The 15380-nt window shown below is 35.1% G+C and overlaps 20 non-coding genes across 20 annotated transcripts; 10 read left to right on the forward strand and 10 right to left on the reverse strand.

Moving 5' to 3' along the window:
• The first annotated feature begins 701 nt into the window (after positions 1-701).
• Trnam-cau (transfer RNA methionine (anticodon CAU)) lies at positions 702-792 on the forward strand. Its single transcript is given in 2 exon segments — positions 702-738; positions 757-792. It is a non-coding gene; the product is annotated as a tRNA-Met (tRNA).
• A 308-nt stretch (positions 793-1100) lies between these two features.
• Trnal-aag (transfer RNA leucine (anticodon AAG)) lies at positions 1101-1182 on the reverse strand. Its single transcript has one exon. It is a non-coding gene; the product is annotated as a tRNA-Leu (tRNA).
• An 809-nt stretch (positions 1183-1991) lies between these two features.
• Positions 1992-2082, forward strand: Trnam-cau (transfer RNA methionine (anticodon CAU)). Its single transcript is given in 2 exon segments — positions 1992-2028; positions 2047-2082. It is a non-coding gene; the product is annotated as a tRNA-Met (tRNA).
• A 309-nt stretch (positions 2083-2391) lies between these two features.
• Positions 2392-2473, reverse strand: Trnal-aag (transfer RNA leucine (anticodon AAG)). The gene has a single exon. It is a non-coding gene; the product is annotated as a tRNA-Leu (tRNA).
• An 809-nt stretch (positions 2474-3282) lies between these two features.
• Trnam-cau (transfer RNA methionine (anticodon CAU)) lies at positions 3283-3373 on the forward strand. Its single transcript is given in 2 exon segments — positions 3283-3319; positions 3338-3373. It is a non-coding gene; the product is annotated as a tRNA-Met (tRNA).
• Positions 3374-3682: 309 nt separating this feature from the next.
• Positions 3683-3764, reverse strand: Trnal-aag (transfer RNA leucine (anticodon AAG)). The gene has a single exon. It is a non-coding gene; the product is annotated as a tRNA-Leu (tRNA).
• Positions 3765-4573: 809 nt separating this feature from the next.
• On the forward strand, positions 4574-4664 carry Trnam-cau (transfer RNA methionine (anticodon CAU)). Its single transcript is given in 2 exon segments — positions 4574-4610; positions 4629-4664. It is a non-coding gene; the product is annotated as a tRNA-Met (tRNA).
• Positions 4665-4973: 309 nt separating this feature from the next.
• Trnal-aag (transfer RNA leucine (anticodon AAG)) lies at positions 4974-5055 on the reverse strand. Its single transcript has one exon. It is a non-coding gene; the product is annotated as a tRNA-Leu (tRNA).
• An 809-nt stretch (positions 5056-5864) lies between these two features.
• Trnam-cau (transfer RNA methionine (anticodon CAU)) lies at positions 5865-5955 on the forward strand. Its single transcript is given in 2 exon segments — positions 5865-5901; positions 5920-5955. It is a non-coding gene; the product is annotated as a tRNA-Met (tRNA).
• Positions 5956-6264: 309 nt separating this feature from the next.
• Positions 6265-6346, reverse strand: Trnal-aag (transfer RNA leucine (anticodon AAG)). The gene has a single exon. It is a non-coding gene; the product is annotated as a tRNA-Leu (tRNA).
• Positions 6347-7155: 809 nt separating this feature from the next.
• Trnam-cau (transfer RNA methionine (anticodon CAU)) lies at positions 7156-7246 on the forward strand. Its single transcript is given in 2 exon segments — positions 7156-7192; positions 7211-7246. It is a non-coding gene; the product is annotated as a tRNA-Met (tRNA).
• Positions 7247-7555: 309 nt separating this feature from the next.
• Trnal-aag (transfer RNA leucine (anticodon AAG)) lies at positions 7556-7637 on the reverse strand. Its single transcript has one exon. It is a non-coding gene; the product is annotated as a tRNA-Leu (tRNA).
• An 809-nt stretch (positions 7638-8446) lies between these two features.
• Trnam-cau (transfer RNA methionine (anticodon CAU)) lies at positions 8447-8537 on the forward strand. The gene is given in 2 exon segments: positions 8447-8483; positions 8502-8537. It is a non-coding gene; the product is annotated as a tRNA-Met (tRNA).
• Positions 8538-8846: 309 nt separating this feature from the next.
• Trnal-aag (transfer RNA leucine (anticodon AAG)) lies at positions 8847-8928 on the reverse strand. The gene has a single exon. It is a non-coding gene; the product is annotated as a tRNA-Leu (tRNA).
• Positions 8929-9737: 809 nt separating this feature from the next.
• Positions 9738-9828, forward strand: Trnam-cau (transfer RNA methionine (anticodon CAU)). The gene is given in 2 exon segments: positions 9738-9774; positions 9793-9828. It is a non-coding gene; the product is annotated as a tRNA-Met (tRNA).
• A 309-nt stretch (positions 9829-10137) lies between these two features.
• On the reverse strand, positions 10138-10219 carry Trnal-aag (transfer RNA leucine (anticodon AAG)). The gene has a single exon. It is a non-coding gene; the product is annotated as a tRNA-Leu (tRNA).
• Positions 10220-11028: 809 nt separating this feature from the next.
• Positions 11029-11119, forward strand: Trnam-cau (transfer RNA methionine (anticodon CAU)). The gene is given in 2 exon segments: positions 11029-11065; positions 11084-11119. It is a non-coding gene; the product is annotated as a tRNA-Met (tRNA).
• A 309-nt stretch (positions 11120-11428) lies between these two features.
• Positions 11429-11510, reverse strand: Trnal-aag (transfer RNA leucine (anticodon AAG)). The gene has a single exon. It is a non-coding gene; the product is annotated as a tRNA-Leu (tRNA).
• Positions 11511-12319: 809 nt separating this feature from the next.
• Positions 12320-12410, forward strand: Trnam-cau (transfer RNA methionine (anticodon CAU)). Its single transcript is given in 2 exon segments — positions 12320-12356; positions 12375-12410. It is a non-coding gene; the product is annotated as a tRNA-Met (tRNA).
• Positions 12411-12719: 309 nt separating this feature from the next.
• Trnal-aag (transfer RNA leucine (anticodon AAG)) lies at positions 12720-12801 on the reverse strand. Its single transcript has one exon. It is a non-coding gene; the product is annotated as a tRNA-Leu (tRNA).
• Between the last annotated feature and the right edge of the window lie 2579 nt (positions 12802-15380).

A 15380-nucleotide genomic window follows, 5' to 3' on the forward strand; every position in this document is an offset into this window, starting at 1 on the left:
ATGTTTCTTTATGGTTTTCCTATTTCAAACTCAAAAAATTCATTGTTTATACTAATATTGCAATGCAATCATATTATATATTCCGCTTCTTTCTCTAACCAGATCGAGCTATCCATTATTTGTTAAGTTCAGTTTTTGGGGGGAATGTCTATCATATGGTAACATGCATAGTTTTGACTGAGAATTTGATACTCACAAGTAACTTCATACCGGAACGGAGGGCGGTTTTCACCATTTCACATTGGACGGAACCATGCCATCTAGATTGTTCATTGTTGAGGGCGCGATCGAAGCAACCGTTTAGTCATGGGTAGAAAGTATAACGCTTGAACGCAAGCTCGCTATATCTGATCATCGAAACGTGATAAATGCACGTGCAAAACGGGCAAATTGGAAAGCAAACTATTTCTCGTTAGCAACAAATTGCCTCCGCAGATTATTATTCTGACGAGTTTCTATCAGCACGACTCAATTTACCTTTGAGAAAAGAAAATGAAAAAAACTCTCAAACAATTAAAAGTATTTCAAATAGTAAAGAACTATAAAAGTGAACAACCAACACAGCTCATTATGTTTTGAAATGTGTTTCCTTTAAGATAAATATGTTTCTTTCTGCCCTACATTCACCTTGACAAGTAACTACAATGTTAATGGTAATGTTATGAAGTATTTACACCTTAAATTGGAGTTTTAGAATCATGGCCTCGGTAGCGCAGTAGGTAGCGCGTCAGTCTCATAATCACAAATGACAGAGCGATCTGAAGGTCGTGAGTTCGATCCTCACCCGGGGCATAGTTTTTTTCTACCGTTACTCTTGTTTTCAACGCATTTCTGATAGTTCTGAAAACTTGTGTCATACATTTGTACCTGTAATATGCTATTTTCTGCAATGTTTGTCATGCATTTTAAAGTGCATTGAGCTAGCGTTCAGCATTTGAAATATAAATACTATTATCAAGGATTAAACAGAATAATTCTTTTCTATTAAGTATTACAACAATTTTAATATCTTCTGAGTATTAACTTTTTATCCATTTCATATTTTGTCAACCAATGCAAAAATCGATAAACTACTTTTCTAACTTACTAAAAAAATCACTTGGCAGCGGTGGGATTCGAACCCACGCCTCCGAGGAGACTGGTGCCTTAAACCAGCGCCTTAGACCGCTCGGCCACGCTACCGACGCTTTATATGTGAGCTAAATCAAGATATCATTCGTTTACAACATTTACAACTGTACGTATAATATGTCTTATAGGCATACATTACGAAATATTATGTAGAAATATGTTTCTTTATGGTTTTCCTATTTCAAACTCAAAAAATTCATTGTTTATACTAATATTGCAATGCAATCATATTATATATTCCGCTTCTTTCTCTAACCAGATCGAGCTATCCATTATTTGTTAAGTTCAGTTTTTGGGGGGAATGTCTATCATATGGTAACATGCATAGTTTTGACTGAGAATTTGATACTCACAAGTAACTTCATACCGGAACGGAGGGGCGGTTTTCACCATTTCACATTGGACGGAACCATGCCATCTAGATTGTTCATTGTTGAGGGCGCGATCGAAGCAACCGTTTAGTCATGGGTAGAAAGTATAACGCTTGAACGCAAGCTCGCTATATCTGATCATCGAAACGTGATAAATGCACGTGCAAAACGGGCAAATTGGAAAGCAAACTATTTCTCGTTAGCAACAAATTGCCTCCGCAGATTATTATTCTGACGAGTTTCTATCAGCACGACTCAATTTACCTTTGGAGAAAAGAAAATGAAAAAAACTCTCAAACAATTAAAAGTATTTCAAATAGTAAAGAACTATAAAAGTGAACAACCAACACAGCTCATTATGTTTTGAAATGTGTTTCCTTTAAGATAAATATGTTTCTTTCTGCCCTACATTCACCTTGACAAGTAACTACAATGTTAATGGTAATGTTATGAAGTATTTACACCTTAAATTGGAGTTTTAGAATCATGGCCTCGGTAGCGCAGTAGGTAGCGCGTCAGTCTCATAATCACAAATGACAGAGCGATCTGAAGGTCGTGAGTTCGATCCTCACCCGGGGCATAGTTTTTTTCTACCCGTTACTCTTGTTTTCAACGCATTTCTGATAGTTCTGAAAACTTGTGTCATACATTTGTACCTGTAATATGCTATTTTCTGCAATGTTTGTCATGCATTTTAAAGTGCATTGAGCTAGCGTTCAGCATTTGAAATATATATACTATTATCAAGGATTAAACAGAATAATTCTTTTCTATTAAGTATTACAACAATTTTAATATCTTCTGAGTATTAACTTTTTATCCATTTCATATTTTGTCAACCAATGCAAAAATCGATAAACTACTTTTCTAACTTACTAAAAAAATCACTTGGCAGCGGTGGGATTCGAACCCACGCCTCCGAGGAGACTGGTGCCTTAAACCAGCGCCTTAGACCGCTCGGCCACGCTACCGACGCTTTATATGTGAGCTAAATCAAGATATCATTCGTTTACAACATTTACAACTGTACGTATAATATGTCTTATAGGCATACATTACGAAATATTATGTAGAAATATGTTTCTTTATGGTTTTCCTATTTCAAACTCAAAAAATTCATTGTTTATACTAATATTGCAATGCAATCATATTATATATTCCGCTTCTTTCTCTAACCAGATCGAGCTATCCATTATTTGTTAAGTTCAGTTTTTGGGGGGAATGTCTATCATATGGTAACATGCATAGTTTTGACTGAGAATTTGATACTCACAAGTAACTTCATACCGGAACGGAGGGGCGGTTTTCACCATTTCACATTGGACGGAACCATGCCATCTAGATTGTTCATTGTTGAGGGCGCGATCGAAGCAACCGTTTAGTCATGGGTAGAAAGTATAACGCTTGAACGCAAGCTCGCTATATCTGATCATCGAAACGTGATAAATGCACGTGCAAAACGGGCAAATTGGAAAGCAAACTATTTCTCGTTAGCAACAAATTGCCTCCGCAGATTATTATTCTGACGAGTTTCTATCAGCACGACTCAATTTACCTTTGGAGAAAAGAAAATGAAAAAAACTCTCAAACAATTAAAAGTATTTCAAATAGTAAAGAACTATAAAAGTGAACAACCAACACAGCTCATTATGTTTTGAAATGTGTTTCCTTTAAGATAAATATGTTTCTTTCTGCCCTACATTCACCTTGACAAGTAACTACAATGTTAATGGTAATGTTATGAAGTATTTACACCTTAAATTGGAGTTTTAGAATCATGGCCTCGGTAGCGCAGTAGGTAGCGCGTCAGTCTCATAATCACAAATGACAGAGCGATCTGAAGGTCGTGAGTTCGATCCTCACCCGGGGCATAGTTTTTTTCTACCCGTTACTCTTGTTTTCAACGCATTTCTGATAGTTCTGAAAACTTGTGTCATACATTTGTACCTGTAATATGCTATTTTCTGCAATGTTTGTCATGCATTTTAAAGTGCATTGAGCTAGCGTTCAGCATTTGAAATATATATACTATTATCAAGGATTAAACAGAATAATTCTTTTCTATTAAGTATTACAACAATTTTAATATCTTCTGAGTATTAACTTTTTATCCATTTCATATTTTGTCAACCAATGCAAAAATCGATAAACTACTTTTCTAACTTACTAAAAAAATCACTTGGCAGCGGTGGGATTCGAACCCACGCCTCCGAGGAGACTGGTGCCTTAAACCAGCGCCTTAGACCGCTCGGCCACGCTACCGACGCTTTATATGTGAGCTAAATCAAGATATCATTCGTTTACAACATTTACAACTGTACGTATAATATGTCTTATAGGCATACATTACGAAATATTATGTAGAAATATGTTTCTTTATGGTTTTCCTATTTCAAACTCAAAAAATTCATTGTTTATACTAATATTGCAATGCAATCATATTATATATTCCGCTTCTTTCTCTAACCAGATCGAGCTATCCATTATTTGTTAAGTTCAGTTTTTGGGGGGAATGTCTATCATATGGTAACATGCATAGTTTTGACTGAGAATTTGATACTCACAAGTAACTTCATACCGGAACGGAGGGGCGGTTTTCACCATTTCACATTGGACGGAACCATGCCATCTAGATTGTTCATTGTTGAGGGCGCGATCGAAGCAACCGTTTAGTCATGGGTAGAAAGTATAACGCTTGAACGCAAGCTCGCTATATCTGATCATCGAAACGTGATAAATGCACGTGCAAAACGGGCAAATTGGAAAGCAAACTATTTCTCGTTAGCAACAAATTGCCTCCGCAGATTATTATTCTGACGAGTTTCTATCAGCACGACTCAATTTACCTTTGGAGAAAAGAAAATGAAAAAAACTCTCAAACAATTAAAAGTATTTCAAATAGTAAAGAACTATAAAAGTGAACAACCAACACAGCTCATTATGTTTTGAAATGTGTTTCCTTTAAGATAAATATGTTTCTTTCTGCCCTACATTCACCTTGACAAGTAACTACAATGTTAATGGTAATGTTATGAAGTATTTACACCTTAAATTGGAGTTTTAGAATCATGGCCTCGGTAGCGCAGTAGGTAGCGCGTCAGTCTCATAATCACAAATGACAGAGCGATCTGAAGGTCGTGAGTTCGATCCTCACCCGGGGCATAGTTTTTTTCTACCCGTTACTCTTGTTTTCAACGCATTTCTGATAGTTCTGAAAACTTGTGTCATACATTTGTACCTGTAATATGCTATTTTCTGCAATGTTTGTCATGCATTTTAAAGTGCATTGAGCTAGCGTTCAGCATTTGAAATATATATACTATTATCAAGGATTAAACAGAATAATTCTTTTCTATTAAGTATTACAACAATTTTAATATCTTCTGAGTATTAACTTTTTATCCATTTCATATTTTGTCAACCAATGCAAAAATCGATAAACTACTTTTCTAACTTACTAAAAAAATCACTTGGCAGCGGTGGGATTCGAACCCACGCCTCCGAGGAGACTGGTGCCTTAAACCAGCGCCTTAGACCGCTCGGCCACGCTACCGACGCTTTATATGTGAGCTAAATCAAGATATCATTCGTTTACAACATTTACAACTGTACGTATAATATGTCTTATAGGCATACATTACGAAATATTATGTAGAAATATGTTTCTTTATGGTTTTCCTATTTCAAACTCAAAAAATTCATTGTTTATACTAATATTGCAATGCAATCATATTATATATTCCGCTTCTTTCTCTAACCAGATCGAGCTATCCATTATTTGTTAAGTTCAGTTTTTGGGGGGAATGTCTATCATATGGTAACATGCATAGTTTTGACTGAGAATTTGATACTCACAAGTAACTTCATACCGGAACGGAGGGGCGGTTTTCACCATTTCACATTGGACGGAACCATGCCATCTAGATTGTTCATTGTTGAGGGCGCGATCGAAGCAACCGTTTAGTCATGGGTAGAAAGTATAACGCTTGAACGCAAGCTCGCTATATCTGATCATCGAAACGTGATAAATGCACGTGCAAAACGGGCAAATTGGAAAGCAAACTATTTCTCGTTAGCAACAAATTGCCTCCGCAGATTATTATTCTGACGAGTTTCTATCAGCACGACTCAATTTACCTTTGGAGAAAAGAAAATGAAAAAAACTCTCAAACAATTAAAAGTATTTCAAATAGTAAAGAACTATAAAAGTGAACAACCAACACAGCTCATTATGTTTTGAAATGTGTTTCCTTTAAGATAAATATGTTTCTTTCTGCCCTACATTCACCTTGACAAGTAACTACAATGTTAATGGTAATGTTATGAAGTATTTACACCTTAAATTGGAGTTTTAGAATCATGGCCTCGGTAGCGCAGTAGGTAGCGCGTCAGTCTCATAATCACAAATGACAGAGCGATCTGAAGGTCGTGAGTTCGATCCTCACCCGGGGCATAGTTTTTTTCTACCCGTTACTCTTGTTTTCAACGCATTTCTGATAGTTCTGAAAACTTGTGTCATACATTTGTACCTGTAATATGCTATTTTCTGCAATGTTTGTCATGCATTTTAAAGTGCATTGAGCTAGCGTTCAGCATTTGAAATATATATACTATTATCAAGGATTAAACAGAATAATTCTTTTCTATTAAGTATTACAACAATTTTAATATCTTCTGAGTATTAACTTTTTATCCATTTCATATTTTGTCAACCAATGCAAAAATCGATAAACTACTTTTCTAACTTACTAAAAAAATCACTTGGCAGCGGTGGGATTCGAACCCACGCCTCCGAGGAGACTGGTGCCTTAAACCAGCGCCTTAGACCGCTCGGCCACGCTACCGACGCTTTATATGTGAGCTAAATCAAGATATCATTCGTTTACAACATTTACAACTGTACGTATAATATGTCTTATAGGCATACATTACGAAATATTATGTAGAAATATGTTTCTTTATGGTTTTCCTATTTCAAACTCAAAAAATTCATTGTTTATACTAATATTGCAATGCAATCATATTATATATTCCGCTTCTTTCTCTAACCAGATCGAGCTATCCATTATTTGTTAAGTTCAGTTTTTGGGGGGAATGTCTATCATATGGTAACATGCATAGTTTTGACTGAGAATTTGATACTCACAAGTAACTTCATACCGGAACGGAGGGGCGGTTTTCACCATTTCACATTGGACGGAACCATGCCATCTAGATTGTTCATTGTTGAGGGCGCGATCGAAGCAACCGTTTAGTCATGGGTAGAAAGTATAACGCTTGAACGCAAGCTCGCTATATCTGATCATCGAAACGTGATAAATGCACGTGCAAAACGGGCAAATTGGAAAGCAAACTATTTCTCGTTAGCAACAAATTGCCTCCGCAGATTATTATTCTGACGAGTTTCTATCAGCACGACTCAATTTACCTTTGGAGAAAAGAAAATGAAAAAAACTCTCAAACAATTAAAAGTATTTCAAATAGTAAAGAACTATAAAAGTGAACAACCAACACAGCTCATTATGTTTTGAAATGTGTTTCCTTTAAGATAAATATGTTTCTTTCTGCCCTACATTCACCTTGACAAGTAACTACAATGTTAATGGTAATGTTATGAAGTATTTACACCTTAAATTGGAGTTTTAGAATCATGGCCTCGGTAGCGCAGTAGGTAGCGCGTCAGTCTCATAATCACAAATGACAGAGCGATCTGAAGGTCGTGAGTTCGATCCTCACCCGGGGCATAGTTTTTTTCTACCCGTTACTCTTGTTTTCAACGCATTTCTGATAGTTCTGAAAACTTGTGTCATACATTTGTACCTGTAATATGCTATTTTCTGCAATGTTTGTCATGCATTTTAAAGTGCATTGAGCTAGCGTTCAGCATTTGAAATATATATACTATTATCAAGGATTAAACAGAATAATTCTTTTCTATTAAGTATTACAACAATTTTAATATCTTCTGAGTATTAACTTTTTATCCATTTCATATTTTGTCAACCAATGCAAAAATCGATAAACTACTTTTCTAACTTACTAAAAAAATCACTTGGCAGCGGTGGGATTCGAACCCACGCCTCCGAGGAGACTGGTGCCTTAAACCAGCGCCTTAGACCGCTCGGCCACGCTACCGACGCTTTATATGTGAGCTAAATCAAGATATCATTCGTTTACAACATTTACAACTGTACGTATAATATGTCTTATAGGCATACATTACGAAATATTATGTAGAAATATGTTTCTTTATGGTTTTCCTATTTCAAACTCAAAAAATTCATTGTTTATACTAATATTGCAATGCAATCATATTATATATTCCGCTTCTTTCTCTAACCAGATCGAGCTATCCATTATTTGTTAAGTTCAGTTTTTGGGGGGAATGTCTATCATATGGTAACATGCATAGTTTTGACTGAGAATTTGATACTCACAAGTAACTTCATACCGGAACGGAGGGGCGGTTTTCACCATTTCACATTGGACGGAACCATGCCATCTAGATTGTTCATTGTTGAGGGCGCGATCGAAGCAACCGTTTAGTCATGGGTAGAAAGTATAACGCTTGAACGCAAGCTCGCTATATCTGATCATCGAAACGTGATAAATGCACGTGCAAAACGGGCAAATTGGAAAGCAAACTATTTCTCGTTAGCAACAAATTGCCTCCGCAGATTATTATTCTGACGAGTTTCTATCAGCACGACTCAATTTACCTTTGGAGAAAAGAAAATGAAAAAAACTCTCAAACAATTAAAAGTATTTCAAATAGTAAAGAACTATAAAAGTGAACAACCAACACAGCTCATTATGTTTTGAAATGTGTTTCCTTTAAGATAAATATGTTTCTTTCTGCCCTACATTCACCTTGACAAGTAACTACAATGTTAATGGTAATGTTATGAAGTATTTACACCTTAAATTGGAGTTTTAGAATCATGGCCTCGGTAGCGCAGTAGGTAGCGCGTCAGTCTCATAATCACAAATGACAGAGCGATCTGAAGGTCGTGAGTTCGATCCTCACCCGGGGCATAGTTTTTTTCTACCCGTTACTCTTGTTTTCAACGCATTTCTGATAGTTCTGAAAACTTGTGTCATACATTTGTACCTGTAATATGCTATTTTCTGCAATGTTTGTCATGCATTTTAAAGTGCATTGAGCTAGCGTTCAGCATTTGAAATATATATACTATTATCAAGGATTAAACAGAATAATTCTTTTCTATTAAGTATTACAACAATTTTAATATCTTCTGAGTATTAACTTTTTATCCATTTCATATTTTGTCAACCAATGCAAAAATCGATAAACTACTTTTCTAACTTACTAAAAAAATCACTTGGCAGCGGTGGGATTCGAACCCACGCCTCCGAGGAGACTGGTGCCTTAAACCAGCGCCTTAGACCGCTCGGCCACGCTACCGACGCTTTATATGTGAGCTAAATCAAGATATCATTCGTTTACAACATTTACAACTGTACGTATAATATGTCTTATAGGCATACATTACGAAATATTATGTAGAAATATGTTTCTTTATGGTTTTCCTATTTCAAACTCAAAAAATTCATTGTTTATACTAATATTGCAATGCAATCATATTATATATTCCGCTTCTTTCTCTAACCAGATCGAGCTATCCATTATTTGTTAAGTTCAGTTTTTGGGGGGAATGTCTATCATATGGTAACATGCATAGTTTTGACTGAGAATTTGATACTCACAAGTAACTTCATACCGGAACGGAGGGGCGGTTTTCACCATTTCACATTGGACGGAACCATGCCATCTAGATTGTTCATTGTTGAGGGCGCGATCGAAGCAACCGTTTAGTCATGGGTAGAAAGTATAACGCTTGAACGCAAGCTCGCTATATCTGATCATCGAAACGTGATAAATGCACGTGCAAAACGGGCAAATTGGAAAGCAAACTATTTCTCGTTAGCAACAAATTGCCTCCGCAGATTATTATTCTGACGAGTTTCTATCAGCACGACTCAATTTACCTTTGGAGAAAAGAAAATGAAAAAAACTCTCAAACAATTAAAAGTATTTCAAATAGTAAAGAACTATAAAAGTGAACAACCAACACAGCTCATTATGTTTTGAAATGTGTTTCCTTTAAGATAAATATGTTTCTTTCTGCCCTACATTCACCTTGACAAGTAACTACAATGTTAATGGTAATGTTATGAAGTATTTACACCTTAAATTGGAGTTTTAGAATCATGGCCTCGGTAGCGCAGTAGGTAGCGCGTCAGTCTCATAATCACAAATGACAGAGCGATCTGAAGGTCGTGAGTTCGATCCTCACCCGGGGCATAGTTTTTTTCTACCCGTTACTCTTGTTTTCAACGCATTTCTGATAGTTCTGAAAACTTGTGTCATACATTTGTACCTGTAATATGCTATTTTCTGCAATGTTTGTCATGCATTTTAAAGTGCATTGAGCTAGCGTTCAGCATTTGAAATATATATACTATTATCAAGGATTAAACAGAATAATTCTTTTCTATTAAGTATTACAACAATTTTAATATCTTCTGAGTATTAACTTTTTATCCATTTCATATTTTGTCAACCAATGCAAAAATCGATAAACTACTTTTCTAACTTACTAAAAAAATCACTTGGCAGCGGTGGGATTCGAACCCACGCCTCCGAGGAGACTGGTGCCTTAAACCAGCGCCTTAGACCGCTCGGCCACGCTACCGACGCTTTATATGTGAGCTAAATCAAGATATCATTCGTTTACAACATTTACAACTGTACGTATAATATGTCTTATAGGCATACATTACGAAATATTATGTAGAAATATGTTTCTTTATGGTTTTCCTATTTCAAACTCAAAAAATTCATTGTTTATACTAATATTGCAATGCAATCATATTATATATTCCGCTTCTTTCTCTAACCAGATCGAGCTATCCATTATTTGTTAAGTTCAGTTTTTGGGGGGAATGTCTATCATATGGTAACATGCATAGTTTTGACTGAGAATTTGATACTCACAAGTAACTTCATACCGGAACGGAGGGGCGGTTTTCACCATTTCACATTGGACGGAACCATGCCATCTAGATTGTTCATTGTTGAGGGCGCGATCGAAGCAACCGTTTAGTCATGGGTAGAAAGTATAACGCTTGAACGCAAGCTCGCTATATCTGATCATCGAAACGTGATAAATGCACGTGCAAAACGGGCAAATTGGAAAGCAAACTATTTCTCGTTAGCAACAAATTGCCTCCGCAGATTATTATTCTGACGAGTTTCTATCAGCACGACTCAATTTACCTTTGGAGAAAAGAAAATGAAAAAAACTCTCAAACAATTAAAAGTATTTCAAATAGTAAAGAACTATAAAAGTGAACAACCAACACAGCTCATTATGTTTTGAAATGTGTTTCCTTTAAGATAAATATGTTTCTTTCTGCCCTACATTCACCTTGACAAGTAACTACAATGTTAATGGTAATGTTATGAAGTATTTACACCTTAAATTGGAGTTTTAGAATCATGGCCTCGGTAGCGCAGTAGGTAGCGCGTCAGTCTCATAATCACAAATGACAGAGCGATCTGAAGGTCGTGAGTTCGATCCTCACCCGGGGCATAGTTTTTTTCTACCCGTTACTCTTGTTTTCAACGCATTTCTGATAGTTCTGAAAACTTGTGTCATACATTTGTACCTGTAATATGCTATTTTCTGCAATGTTTGTCATGCATTTTAAAGTGCATTGAGCTAGCGTTCAGCATTTGAAATATATATACTATTATCAAGGATTAAACAGAATAATTCTTTTCTATTAAGTATTACAACAATTTTAATATCTTCTGAGTATTAACTTTTTATCCATTTCATATTTTGTCAACCAATGCAAAAATCGATAAACTACTTTTCTAACTTACTAAAAAAATCACTTGGCAGCGGTGGGATTCGAACCCACGCCTCCGAGGAGACTGGTGCCTTAAACCAGCGCCTTAGACCGCTCGGCCACGCTACCGACGCTTTATATGTGAGCTAAATCAAGATATCATTCGTTTACAACATTTACAACTGTACGTATAATATGTCTTATAGGCATACATTACGAAATATTATGTAGAAATATGTTTCTTTATGGTTTTCCTATTTCAAACTCAAAAAATTCATTGTTTATACTAATATTGCAATGCAATCATATTATATATTCCGCTTCTTTCTCTAACCAGATCGAGCTATCCATTATTTGTTAAGTTCAGTTTTTGGGGGGAATGTCTATCATATGGTAACATGCATAGTTTTGACTGAGAATTTGATACTCACAAGTAACTTCATACCGGAACGGAGGGGCGGTTTTCACCATTTCACATTGGACGGAACCATGCCATCTAGATTGTTCATTGTTGAGGGCGCGATCGAAGCAACCGTTTAGTCATGGGTAGAAAGTATAACGCTTGAACGCAAGCTCGCTATATCTGATCATCGAAACGTGATAAATGCACGTGCAAAACGGGCAAATTGGAAAGCAAACTATTTCTCGTTAGCAACAAATTGCCTCCGCAGATTATTATTCTGACGAGTTTCTATCAGCACGACTCAATTTACCTTTGGAGAAAAGAAAATGAAAAAAACTCTCAAACAATTAAAAGTATTTCAAATAGTAAAGAACTATAAAAGTGAACAACCAACACAGCTCATTATGTTTTGAAATGTGTTTCCTTTAAGATAAATATGTTTCTTTCTGCCCTACATTCACCTTGACAAGTAACTACAATGTTAATGGTAATGTTATGAAGTATTTACACCTTAAATTGGAGTTTTAGAATCATGGCCTCGGTAGCGCAGTAGGTAGCGCGTCAGTCTCATAATCACAAATGACAGAGCGATCTGAAGGTCGTGAGTTCGATCCTCACCCGGGGCATAGTTTTTTTCTACCCGTTACTCTTGTTTTCAACGCATTTCTGATAGTTCTGAAAACTTGTGTCATACATTTGTACCTGTAATATGCTATTTTCTGCAATGTTTGTCATGCATTTTAAAGTGCATTGAGCTAGCGTTCAGCATTTGAAATATATATACTATTATCAAGGATTAAACAGAATAATTCTTTTCTATTAAGTATTACAACAATTTTAATATCTTCTGAGTATTAACTTTTTATCCATTTCATATTTTGTCAACCAATGCAAAAATCGATAAACTACTTTTCTAACTTACTAAAAAAATCACTTGGCAGCGGTGGGATTCGAACCCACGCCTCCGAGGAGACTGGTGCCTTAAACCAGCGCCTTAGACCGCTCGGCCACGCTACCGACGCTTTATATGTGAGCTAAATCAAGATATTTTTAATATTCAAATTTTGAAGTCAATAAGATTTCTATAATGATCACCAGTCATTCAGCTTTCATTTGATTAAAAAAAAACCTAAATAATCTACATATTATGAAAGTTACAGTCATACGTAGGAACTATTTTGTGTTAAATATGTACTACTTTACAGGATGCCGAACCGGAAGTGAAACCTTGTGCTATATTTATAACAAGTATTACTTTCTAAAAAGCTGACAAAGGCCGGATAATAAGTTTGCAGCCTTACGACAGAATTGCCAAAATCTAGTGTACGGAAAAACAGATATAGAATAAGGACATATACAAAAAAATGACTTGTATCTATTCATTATAATTTATCATTAAAAAAAAATAGTGTGCGCATTCAGTCCTTTAATTACATGTATTGCCAAGTGCGCATTCTTTAATATATATTCAACAGGAGTAATAATCTTCAACTATGCAATCAATACATACCTCTCCGTTGAACAAAGTAAGACTGCTGGAGTAGAAACTACGAACAGTGACTTATTATGGTTGCAATGACAACATTGACAGTAAATATATTCTATCTAGTACATCCTGTTTTATGGTGAATGTGACTGATATAAATCCAGTGTTCGATTTCTACGCACCAATCACATTCTTGTAACGATTTTCCAGTAATCATCTATCATATAAACAGAAACGACTGGGTATCCATCACATCCAAACGAATCTAGTTTATCTATTTCCCGTTTCGAAATTTCCTTCTCTGTATAGGTAATATTTGAAAACCAATGTCAAAAACCCACATTCAAAACCAGTACAAAGCTAGAGCTGATATCTCGGATTTTACAAATCACAGACTTTTCAGATCAGTTTGCATCTGAATTTATCTATCATAAAACTTTCTTTTGTCAAAAAAGGTCTTAATGCAATCAATTAAGGACAAATTCTTCATCATACTAGTTCAATGAAAATACTTTTGTCATATTTTAAACCTCACATATTTCGAATTAAGTTTTCATTGATTAATACAATACATCTGTTGCAGAATCTCAATATTTCCAATTTGAAGTCTAAACGTCCCGGTTGCACATTAGATGGTTCCCCATCATATAATTCTTGTCCTGCTTTTGTCAGGTTGGTCATTGTTAAGTATAGGCACCTTCCCTGAACGAACGCCTTGGTTCTCTATCATATAGGCATCTAAAATGTAAATAACATGTTTAATTCAACGTTTCCAGTCAAACATTCAGTTAGTAATTCTAACAGTTTGACGCACGCAAAGTATCATATCGAAAATTGACATTCTTTGGTTAAGCAACTGACATGGCTTAGTTAATTTATTCGAATTCCGTCATGAATTTGATCACATTTATCATAGTTTGTTTACAAATTAATGCATAGTTGTTTCTCAAAAAAATCGTAGTTTGTTTGAATGCATCGTTAAAATAACACACGTATACAATGTTCAATTTGATTATTTAGGCAATAAGCATATACATAATTTAACGGGTATTATCAAATGTTTCTTTATGGTATTTTATCTATTTATTTGGCGGAGGAGGGGGAGCAGTCAAAGTGAAAATTTCAAATATCATAAGTTACCAAATCAACAATTATTACACTAAACTTAATCTTGTTATGAGTATAATTTTTTGATAAAACTACATCTAAAATTTAAATTTCAAACAGTGATATAGCTGAATAGTATTCTATAAAAGTATGTAAACTCTTTAAATCAATATTTCAAGTATGTTATATACTAGTAGGCTCGTAAACATTTGATTTCAAGTAGAATTGGGATAAATACATATTGAAATATATAAGTTATTAACGTTCTTACACTCCTATGTCCAAGTTCAAAAAAAAGATAAAAACATACATCGCTAAACTTGAACCGTTTCTGTAATTGATCTTTTATAGATTTCAAAAGATACGCCATGAAATATGCAAGGGGTCTATTTATTATCACGATAGGTGCAACATGTGGAACAGGAACTGCTAAATGGTATAAAGCATACGATTTCATAATGTCTTCTTTTGGTATGATTCGAATGTCTACGCCTTGTTTCCTAAGTAATGTTTTGTAGATAAGTGTGTGTCTTTCACCGTTTTTTGGGGTAGATTTTAAATGTCCTCTTCGTATCTTCCGCTTCTATTTAAACACAGGCACGCCTACACTTTGAAACTGCAACTAAAAATGAAAAACGGACAAAATGATAAAAAAAATGATTGGTTCGCGAAAAGGGGTATCGGTGATTATTTTACATTGTGTAAGTATGATGTATATAATTTTTTATAACATTCAAGTTAAGCCACTGAAAACAAGACCAAAACATTTGTGTGACTTTTTTATTACCAATGTGCCCATTTATCCAGGCATCAAATTTGAGTTACATGTTAGGTAAATTAATGTGTACCATATCGAAGCACTTATTTCTGTATTGATATTACCATATAGTCACAAAGATCTTTCCATTTATGTTTTCTAATAACAAAAACTAGTGGTATTTTAATGTTGAATTGATCGAAACGGTAATTTGAAAATTATAAAAAAAAATAGGATAAATTGTTA

Source organism: Mytilus trossulus, chromosome 2 (genome assembly GCF_036588685.1).
Source record: "Mytilus trossulus isolate FHL-02 chromosome 2, PNRI_Mtr1.1.1.hap1, whole genome shotgun sequence".
Lineage (NCBI taxonomy): Eukaryota > Metazoa > Mollusca > Bivalvia > Mytilida > Mytilidae > Mytilus > Mytilus trossulus.